The following is a 10,815-nucleotide window of genomic DNA, read 5'->3' on the forward strand; positions in this document are numbered from 1 at the left end:
TTATTGCAAATAAGAAGAAGCAGTACAAACTGTAAACATCTTTATCACCTGTCAAACCAGGGGTGGCGAAATCAAATGTCCGAGTTGCCCGAGTCGTACATTTGCTTGACCGGGCAACTGATTTTTTTCAATTAAGTTGTCCGTGGACAACCAGTCGGGTTGAGAAATACAAAAAAAATAGATTGTATTCAAGCCGTTATTAAGTTTTACAAAACCGGATGTTGACACCCGATAACATTGTCAGTGCTATTTGCGGAGCAATCAAGCTAAAATATGGGCACTCTCCTGCGCAGTGGTCTTGCTTATTCTATAAGCATGATAAGAGACCAGGAGGCTAGCATGCCGCATTTTCAACATTCGGCCCGTCTGTTTAATAGGCAGTGTACAGACTGATTTCTCGTTCATTCCGTACCTAAATGTTGAACGTTCGTCTTAAATTTAAAAATGCATTATTTATACCAGAGGGGAGGAATAAAACCCGGAAATGTCCGGAAAAACCCAGAGTGTGTCACATCGCTCCTACCTAACTAATTTTCTAGACTCACAAACGTCGGGACGTTGGGACGTGAAAAGCCGATAGCCGAGACGGATTACGTACAGTTCCGTTGATTGGGTAAAGTATTCCGTTTGAATCAACTACAATTTATATTAAAGTTGAACAAAGACGGTAAAATAGTCATTATGTATAAAAAACATATATTTAATGTATAATTTGAACATTACATTTTCCGGCTTATTTCATCTGCAAAAATGAAAATTATATATTAAAATACTGTTTTAAAACACCGCTGTGCTTTTAACCGAGTTGAATGGTAGAACTCACTACATACAATTACGACTGACTTATAACATCATAACGTATTTTCAGGTGAGCTTATGAAGCAATATTATACATTTAAAGCAAAATCACACTACTTCCTGAAGTACAACTTACTCGCGTGTGCTTGATTGGTTTTCCAATTTTATAATTCAAACCCGAAACTAAAAAAGACAGGAAGAAAATTAATTGGAATTCAACTGACACGGATGTAAAGACCGGAATATTATGTTGAGATAAAACACCAAATAACACGTAAACAGGAAAAAAATAGTTTTCCCTGACAAAGAAGAAAACTTGAACAATTGATGATATGATACGACACAATTGGACAGGAAGAAAATTCATTCAAATCCAACTGACATGGATGTAAAGACCGGAAGATTATGTTGAGATGATCATATGATACGACACAATTGGACGCGTTTGGCCAATCCGAAAACAATGGCGTAAATATTGAGCGAAGATATTTGGTAAACAAAATAATTATGTCAGCAATATATTTCGGCGTTTTACTAACAATATCCCGCTTATAAATCCGGTTGTGTACGCAAATATAAACACGTGTAATGTTTCAAGACACTTCATTTTTATACTTTGTTAATCAGTGCTTGCTAGTCTTCCTAATGCTTCATTTCTTATCAATGGCGTTGATACCATTTTTAAAATGCTGTAATACGTGTTAACCATGTAACAAACAACCCAAAACGTTATAACATAATACTACTGTTCTGAATGGTTTGATATAATGCAACCTTTGTGTCATAAACGCCTCATGATATTGTGAATAACCAGGATGACTGACCAAAAAGGTCAAAACACAAAATGCATTTGCAAAATGTGAACTCCGTTTGCCTGATGACAGGTTATCAACAACTATGCGGGTTTTGCAAGTCTATTATTTTAATAAAATACTTTTAAATACTGTTGCTCACAAAGATACAGGGCAGCGTATACATACAAGTCGTATTTAAAGACGAATGTGCTGTTCATGTTCAACTTGGTTTGAATAAAAATAAGATAATAAAAATGTCAAAACAAAAGCTAAATGGAAGAAGTTCAGGATTTATTTCGTTATTTCATTTAAAAACTTGTACTTTCGTAGTAATGGCAGTCAACATAGTTTTGAAATTAACCTGGAGATATGGTATGTGTTTGTCTTGTGTTAAACTTATTTTATTTACAACTTATTTTATGCGTTGTTTTTAAACGTGTATTCAAAAACAAACCATGCAAAATACGAAATTTGATATTGATCAAGTGTTACATTAATAGTTGTAATTGTATAGGTTAATAACATTTAAATGATGTGTCAATATTATATTCATGTTATTATCAAAATATGCTCTGACGTAACGTCAAAAAGTCCGTCCATACAGAAAATTGCGCATGTGATGTACATGTTTTCTTAATAAAATTTTAATTTTTTAACATAGCGTCATGATAATTATATCAAACGAATCAGCTGAAAAATGCGCATTTCACAATATATAATACAAAAAACCCCAGATATACCGACATTTAAGGAAAACCTATGCTTAAGTGATTATAAAAGCTATATTATTTTTTCCATATTAATTATAATGTTATCCTAGTAGAGAGGTTCTCTAAGGTTTGTAAAACATGCAACAATAATGTTTTACAATATCAAATTAGCACTCTTGCAACATGTTAGCGTCCAAAGTTGGTAAAGTTTTATGATTTCTAATGCCTAATTATGTTTTGCGTAAAATTCGGAAAAGATAAAAGTAATTATAAAAGCAATATTTTCTACCGACTTGAATTAAAATAATATCGTTGTGAAGGAAAATTTATGACGTTCCTAAAATATGCAAAAGAATTTTTTCAATATCAGATGAGCGCTGTAGGTTGGTATAAGTTGTTTGATTTCCCTACCAAGTTATGACATTTTCTGTTGTAAAGGTACAGTTTTAAAGCGTAAAATTGTTTCCGGTAACCCAACCCTACGTTTTTTTCCTTGCCGACCCTAAAATTTAGTTTGGAGTATTTAAAGTCGATTTTCGTGCAACACGTTTTTCTTTCGACATTATCACTATACATGCATATATAAGGGATATAAGACATCCGGATAAAAACCCTCCCGTCAATTTCATAGGGGCGGACATAAGCTCTCCCAGCTTTTATTCGGAAATTTAAATATCGCTTACCGTTAAACTGAAATAATGACCCTTGGATTATTTTTTCAATATACTTAGTATAAGAATAATTTCTTGTGAACGCATCTCCTTTTATAATTTCAATGGATTTTCATTTATACTCATGGACAGTCTTCAGGGCGACATGCAGATGTACGTTAATGCCGGAAGTTATATATTGCCTATTATTTAGAAAGTTCTGGCCCTTGTAATTTTTGCCTCTATTGACCTCAATTGCACAGGAATCTGTCGGACTCTACCTAATTCCCCCATACAGAGGCTGTATACTTATGTGTAAAGCTAATTCATGCTAACAATTCACTGTCTCAGTAAAACGGCTATTACCGTCAAAAACAGAATGTATATTAAAAATAAAGTTTTTATTTAGGAATGCATGTATGTTTCCTAATTAATAAAGAACACAATAATTTATATGTTGAATAAGGTTGAGAATGTAATTTTGATCGAGGCAATTTTAAAACCCGCTTGTAAGTGATAATGTTATTCTATAATATCATAAAATATCCCTGTAAATGATTGGCAAATATGATGATCTTCTAAACACATCTAGAATATCAGAACAATACTATGGAATTAAAAAAAACATGTTATTTTTTTAAAGATCGATTGTGTATATTTGTAAATACTTATATTGAACTATATACAGTTTAATCCGTATCAACTCGCCATTTCACTTAAGTTTCTGTTTCTGGAATTATTTTCATTTGCATTATTTAGTCGTACAAAGTACGGTGTGTCATACCAGCAATAATGAGATTTGAGCTATGAATACACTGTATCAAAATTGAATAAACAAGATCCTTATTAGTAAATTCATTGTGAATTGGTCAACACTGGCCTAGCTGCTGATAGGATCTTCTCCAGAAATGAGATGCACGGTAGATTCGCTGCAGCCAAAACACAACTCATAGTGACACATATTTGTTCTTGAAAAAATAAACACCATAGAAACGTCATTATGACCATCATGTTTCTTGATATTACTTGTTTTATCGCCCGTAATGAAGGAGGACGAGATTATTAATGGCACTATCCGGATTCCGTACTTTGATAATACTTGTTAAGATTTTCAAATACATTTTTAGAGTCCCCCAAACCGAAATTTTCATAAAGCACCACACTCGTGTCACTTATATTCAACGTTCTGAATGCCCAAATAACGATCGTTTGGTCACGCTTTGGTCAAGATTTGTGCCCGCCTCCGCCCCTCCCCTGTGATAACCTCACCAATTTCATGTAAAACTAAAGCGGTGGTATGCATGCGCGATAAGGATCTTCATCCTGCTTTGTCCCCACGACAGAAATGTCACATTTTCACGAGACTGAAACTTATTTTTCTCAATTTCTCTTGTATATACGGAAAAAGGATATATTATATTTTATTCACATCAAATCCTGTTCATTGTACATTAAACCATCATTACAGGTTGTTGTGTTCGTTATCGGTTCAAACGACATCGGCACAAAGACCCCGGTAATTGGGCAATGTTTTACACGTGTTGTGCATGACGTAAATTACATTAGCTGAGGTTTCTTTAATCTTAATTGCTGTTTTCCACATGTTACATTTAAGGGACTTGTGATATCGTCGAAGACATATAAACTTACTTATCTTCATTTTTACTATCGGTTACAAGTACCATCTTGGAAGTATAGTTGACTCAATAAATAATACAACTCCAAACAGAGGTGGCGCTAGAGATAACCGAACGTGATATGAAGCTCCGTGTTTTCATCAATAATAACGAAAAGAGGGCAATACAAGTAATTTACGCAAATATAATTAGATAACGCGTCTGTCAGGATTGTACAAAATATCGTCATTTTATCATAATGTACGATTATTTTGGAAACACACACAATAGGGTTTTGAAAATTCTAATAAGATACATCGCTTCATATTACGTTAAGCGAATTATGCTGATGAATGTACGCTGTTTAATAATTGTGCATTATGGATGAACTAACAGATTCGAGTCCAATATCAATTATAAATAACGTTAATATCAAGTTGCATCTGCAGGAAGTTATTGTATCGTCAAAACAAGGCCGGTCATTTTAGGCATGTGGCAAATTGCAATTTAATTAGACACACGACAAAAAACACGACACACACTGGGGTCAGCGCATTAACATGGCCAATGCAAAGCAATGCATTGCCTAAGGTTTAGACACGGTTTAAGGGCGCCGAAACATTACACTTTGCCAAAAGAAAAAAAAAACATTCAACAGCAAAACACTTATTAACCTAATTGCATGACAATTTCAATCAAACTACAATAAAAGAGAATACGCTTAATTTGATTAAACTATTCAACTACACAATGGCTGTATGTTCACCAGAGCAACATAACTGCAACTTTCTAAGGCACAATGAAATAAAACAAAACAACGTCGCATGTTTTTAATAAAATAATAAGTTAACTCCAGAAATATGATCATATGGGAAAATAGTCAAACCACCCGCTGTCATTTCCTTATTGCTCTCACGACAACAAAAGCCATCATATATACTATTTACCCTCAATATAATATATAAATCAAAATCATTCGTAGGCACTTATCAGGATCCTCTTTACAAAGGTACCATTATAATTAATATCGAATTAATAAAACTGTTTCCTCTAAACCACTTTTACCTTTTCCGGGTTTTCCATTAGGCATTTTTTGTGTGCGAAAAAAAACCTAAAAGTAGACCGACTTTGACCGCGATTTACAGACCAACCTCGACCCTGCAATACAATATGTTTACATCGTTAGAAGCTTTGGAGGCTCTTCTTTCCAACGGTACCATTATAATTCATATCGGACGAATAATAATGCATTTATAACCATTTTTACCTTTTCCGGGTTTTACCTAAAAGACTTCCGGGTTTTCCGGACATTTCCGGGTTTATACCTTCCCATACCAAATGTTGGCTTAATTTTAGCATCATTTTTTTCTCATGTTATTTCATACAAATTTGAGCATTGCCGGATAGTTACATTGCATATGGAAATGGCTGTCATAAAAATTCAGAAGTGTTTGTCGGATTACACATTTACTTATGCTCATTTGAGAATAAAACAAAACGTTTACAGTTGTGTGTAATTAATTTAACGAGTCTTTGTTAAAACGCTCAACGTGATGCAAAAATGTTTTGACAATATTACGCACGAAATGCACAATTTCCACGAGGATAACACCGTTGCCATCATCAGTTTTTTTTAAACTGGCCACTATTTTATCTGATTAGAATGGTACATGTGTAGGTATAACAATAAATGCGTTTATAATTTATATAAATATTAAGTTTAACGGACAAGTGTAGTTCAGCAACGGACAAATTAAATTTCCTAAATTGTTGTCCGTGGACAACTATAGTTTTTTTGAGATTTCGCCACTCTTGCAAACAATAACATTCAATATAATTAACCTCTACTTAACACGATCCCATTTTACCAAGAGTATGTGACTAGCAATTCAAATAATATTACCAAATGAGTAAGTTGCCTTAAGAAAAATAAAGTCTGATAAACATCACAATAATTAAAACAATATTACTGAAGCATTTTATGAGCAAATACCTGAACATTTATAAGTAATACTGTGTTAAGAGTACACAATAAAACAGTACAATTACAGTGTTAACTCTTAGCAAATGAGATCATTAAAACAGTTGCAAAAATTGACCTGTCAGACTGACAAAGAACAATCTCAATATTATGAACCTCCACTTAACACAATAACATTTTAACGAGAGTTTATGTCTAGCACTTCAAATGAAATTACCAAACGAGTAATCGTATATTACTTCATAAATTACAGTCTGATATAAGATGAGTATATGTCTGGCACTTTAAGTGACATTAACAAATGGGTACATGAACATGACTTAATTAATAATTGCCACAACAATCATCATCTTATAATTCACTATCTGATTCAGATAGCGAATTATCGGATGATGATTGTTGTGGCAACTAGACTAGATAATTCACTATCTGATGATTGTTGTGGCAACTGGACTAGTTGCCACAACAATCATCATCCGATAATTCACTATCTGATTCTGGATCATATTCCTTTGATTCCAGGTTAAGAATCAGGAGAGTTTGGGGCTCGAGAGCATTTATCCTAATGAAAGACTCACCCTCCTGTAAAATGTGGTAACAAATAAATCCACTTACCGCTCGGAGGATCAAAATTCCGCGGAGATACCAAACATCAACGAAATCTGTCGAAAATCGAACAAAAAACGAAATGTAAGTGTAGCAGGAAAGTGCATTTATCCGGAGGTGCCGGTAAATGATAAACGTTAACAAAACTGGAACAAGATAACTTCAACAGCGAACTATCGTTCTTACTCGAAACACAAACGAAAAAGTCGTTTTTTGTGTGTTTTTTGACATATCCAATTGTTGACTTTGTCACAGTTTGTGACCTTGAATCAAAGTCGTACAGTCTCATTACCCGCTCCGCGATTGGACAATTATATCGATACGACCAATGAGAAAGCAGTTAACATATATCGGTCAAGGTTGTTTACTTCCGTTTCAGACAGTTAGTATATTAACGAATACTAAATATCTCGTCATCGTCGTGAAAATTTGCCGATGTTTTTTTTTTTTAATTTTCTTTCCAAATTTGAGCCGGCATGAATAACATTTGAGGCGGTCAAATCGGCCGCCGGCCGCCTCCTAATGAAAACCCTGGGCATTGATTAATATCAATAATACGAATAATATAAATTGTTTATGTCGATTAGTAGCAATCAACAGCAAAACTACTGTTAATAAACAAAATACGCGGCCATTGGCAGAGCAATGGATTGTTACGGACCAGTTGACATTTGTTTAAATACATTACAAGTATAATACATTCATAAAACATCCAATATTCGTAAAGACAAGTACAGGGGAACGGGAGTGGGGTTTCGAGGATAAAAGTCCCGTCATTCAGTACCAGACCATCATAATGACAAGCCTGTGAATTTAATAGGTTTTAAACATGATAGCTTATTTAAGCAGATAAAACAAATATTATATTAAGAATACTGAATGTATAAAACGCTTCAATCCAGAAACCGGAGGTAGAAGTGACGTGGCGGCGAAACATAACAAAGCTTTATTGTTCACAAATCACAAACGTTTCACCAAATGTAGACCTTATTCCTTATTAAGCAAGTGATATATAATTAAGAAAATTCAATAAGTTATAAACGCATTCATTGCCTGGTAAACATATTGATTGAACATATTTAGATCAAACTTTTGGTCAACTCTAGCCTACAATCGGCGCTAGCAGGTTTGTATTTCTGGGATCAAATGAAAACGTGCAGAGATCTCACGAATACCCAAACGGTTTATCCTACTGCGTAGAAGGGGAGAGCAGAGTTGAAAGCTTAACCCACTCTGCTTATATCGGCTGCTTGCGATTTGTAAAACAAATTGTGGACTGAGTGTTCCTTGTGAATGTTTTAATAGCCTGAAAGGCAAGGTCTCTGTAAGAATTTTGCATCAAAGCGGTGAATATGATACACTTGTGATAAAATGCAGGAAAGGTGGAGCCGCTGTGCTGAATTTGAGCATCGTGAAAATGCATTGCATTTCGTTTTAAAGTACATTTGTATGTTATTACCGGTAGTTATGTTTGTGACCGCAAATAGTTTACTGGCGATTTATAAAACGCTTTACGAATTACCACACATGCAAACATAGAACTATTCTTAAACGTTTATAGATCTGAGCACAAACGTGTGTTCTCTGATATATAGGCAAGTCTTTTTTGATGTCATACATTTGAAATATATGAAAAACAGATCGTTTTTTATTTGAGGCTTGTCCAATTTATTCAGAAAAACGCACATGATATGGTAATGCAGATACATATCAAGTAAGAGTAATATTTATCATAATATTGTTAATCTGTGTTACCATTTTGCCCGTGTAATCAATTGAATTTCAAGCCCGCGATTTTCAAAGATACATTCGCATCCTATTTATAATGGGTACGTGTATATTAGTATTTATTTTGTATAATGTATCATCTTTTTTATGACACAGGCTGATATTGTTTATTCAACTCGCTGTTTCAGGTCTTATAACAGAAAAGTCCTATCAGCTTAGAAGATCCGACCGAAAGATACAGAACACAACCCTTCTTGAAGATCCAACCGAAAGATACAGAACACAACCCTCCTTGAAGATCCAACCGAAATATATAGAACACAATCCTTCTTGAAGATCCAACTGAAAGATACAGAACACAACCCGTGTTTAATTTACAGTTTTTTCTTCATTTATCTTTACAAAATAAACTAATTATTAAGCAATAAACATCTTCAGCAGATCTAAGTGTTGTTGTTGGCTCTGTATTCTAGCAAGTCGCGCGAAAAAAATGCTCTAGAGCTAAAGAACGGGAGGCCGTGTTATCAACATATCTTATCTTAGCGGATCTTATGCTCAATCCTTGACTTACGATTTCATTTGCGATCTGCTAATACTCGTTTTATGAAGGCCGTCGTAAGTAAAACGGCCTCCGGGAGGTCATGACTTCGATCCCAACTGTTGGGGCGTTTTTGAGATCTTACCCAAAGACAACAAGTAGTGGTTCTACACACAAAACGGAGGTTCTACACAGGAAACGGACTCGAGAGCCTTTCAATAAGCCTAAGGCTTCCGATGCAAGCGAGCTAAAATAAATAAGTTTGAACTATACTGCCGGTAACATTAGTCCCGCACTTTTCCGATCTTTAAATTTCTCTCTTCTTTTCTCTACTCTTCGTTTCGAGTAATAAATTTCAGTATGTGATGTCTTCACGCGAGAATTCGGTTACGCCCATACGCAAGAATTCGATTATGCCATGGTACGCAAAAGATAGCACGACCTTTGTATATGCATACTAATTAACACCAAGTTCTTTTAATTGTTCACTCTGAAATATTGGTCGCTATTGATCTCATAGGTATGTGTTTCAACGAATATGAGTTTACATAGAGCAACCCTGCTGTTGTCACACCGAAAAAGTTAAGAACATGGTCAAACATTAGAACGTAAGAAAATTTATTTTGAACATCTTTAAAAAAAATATTAGATTCTTTTAATGACCACATTATATCGCTGAAATATACTGGTAATGACAACTTTGCATATAACAAATGACTTACGGTTAACCAAGGGATGCTACTTAAGGAACATATAAGCACTTTCCGACGTGTTAACCAGTGGTTTGATTTATTCTAATGGGTTAAAATATTATTTTAATTCAATTGACTAATTTTGCATAAGGTAAGATATGTATTTGTTTTGCGTTTATAAATATCCATCGCTGTTTTCGACTTGTGCTAGGAATTACCTGCCAGCCACAGCCAACTTCAGAGCACAGACAGTTTTAAGCTAAAAACAGCAATATAATGAAGGTGTTTTGTTCAATCATTTGTTCCAACCTTATACACACTTTCCGAAGCATGCAAACAAGCAATTTATTGAACATTTAAAATAAAAGTATTAGTACATCCATCGAACACATTTTAAAAGTGCCCTCCCAAAACAGTAGTATGTCCAATGCATGTGTATACTTTATTTTCAACATGTTAAGCTCGTTTTTATGATTAACAGAATTATGAAAGCATACATAGTTTTTCTTGAAAACTTCGTGCATCTCAGTAATAAAAATGTAAAGTTCAAAGCACGCTGGTGGGTTTTGGTTATGTAACTGGAAGTTGAAATATTGCAACAAAAATCGTACATAAAATTTACATTTTATTGACGTCATTTGGATAAGACCACGACAAGCTCCGCATCGACCACTAAACGGCACCGGACGTTCATCGAGGACG

The 10,815-nt window shown here is 34.4% G+C and overlaps 1 long non-coding RNA gene across 2 annotated transcripts; it reads left to right on the forward strand.

Moving 5' to 3' along the window:
- The first annotated feature begins 467 nt into the window (after nt 1-467).
- On the forward strand, nt 468-9,317 carry LOC127867481 (uncharacterized). Of its 2 annotated transcripts, XR_008043510.1 has the most exons (4): nt 468-613; nt 869-1,964; nt 7,072-7,239; nt 9,072-9,317. It is a non-coding gene; the product is annotated as an uncharacterized LOC127867481 (long non-coding RNA). The 2 variants fall into 2 exon arrangements; XR_008043511.1 differs by lacking the exon at nt 7,072-7,239.
- The last annotated feature ends 1,498 nt before the right edge of the window (nt 9,318-10,815 follow it).

Source organism: Dreissena polymorpha, chromosome 1, assembly GCF_020536995.1.
Source record: "Dreissena polymorpha isolate Duluth1 chromosome 1, UMN_Dpol_1.0, whole genome shotgun sequence".
Lineage (NCBI taxonomy): Eukaryota > Metazoa > Mollusca > Bivalvia > Myida > Dreissenidae > Dreissena > Dreissena polymorpha.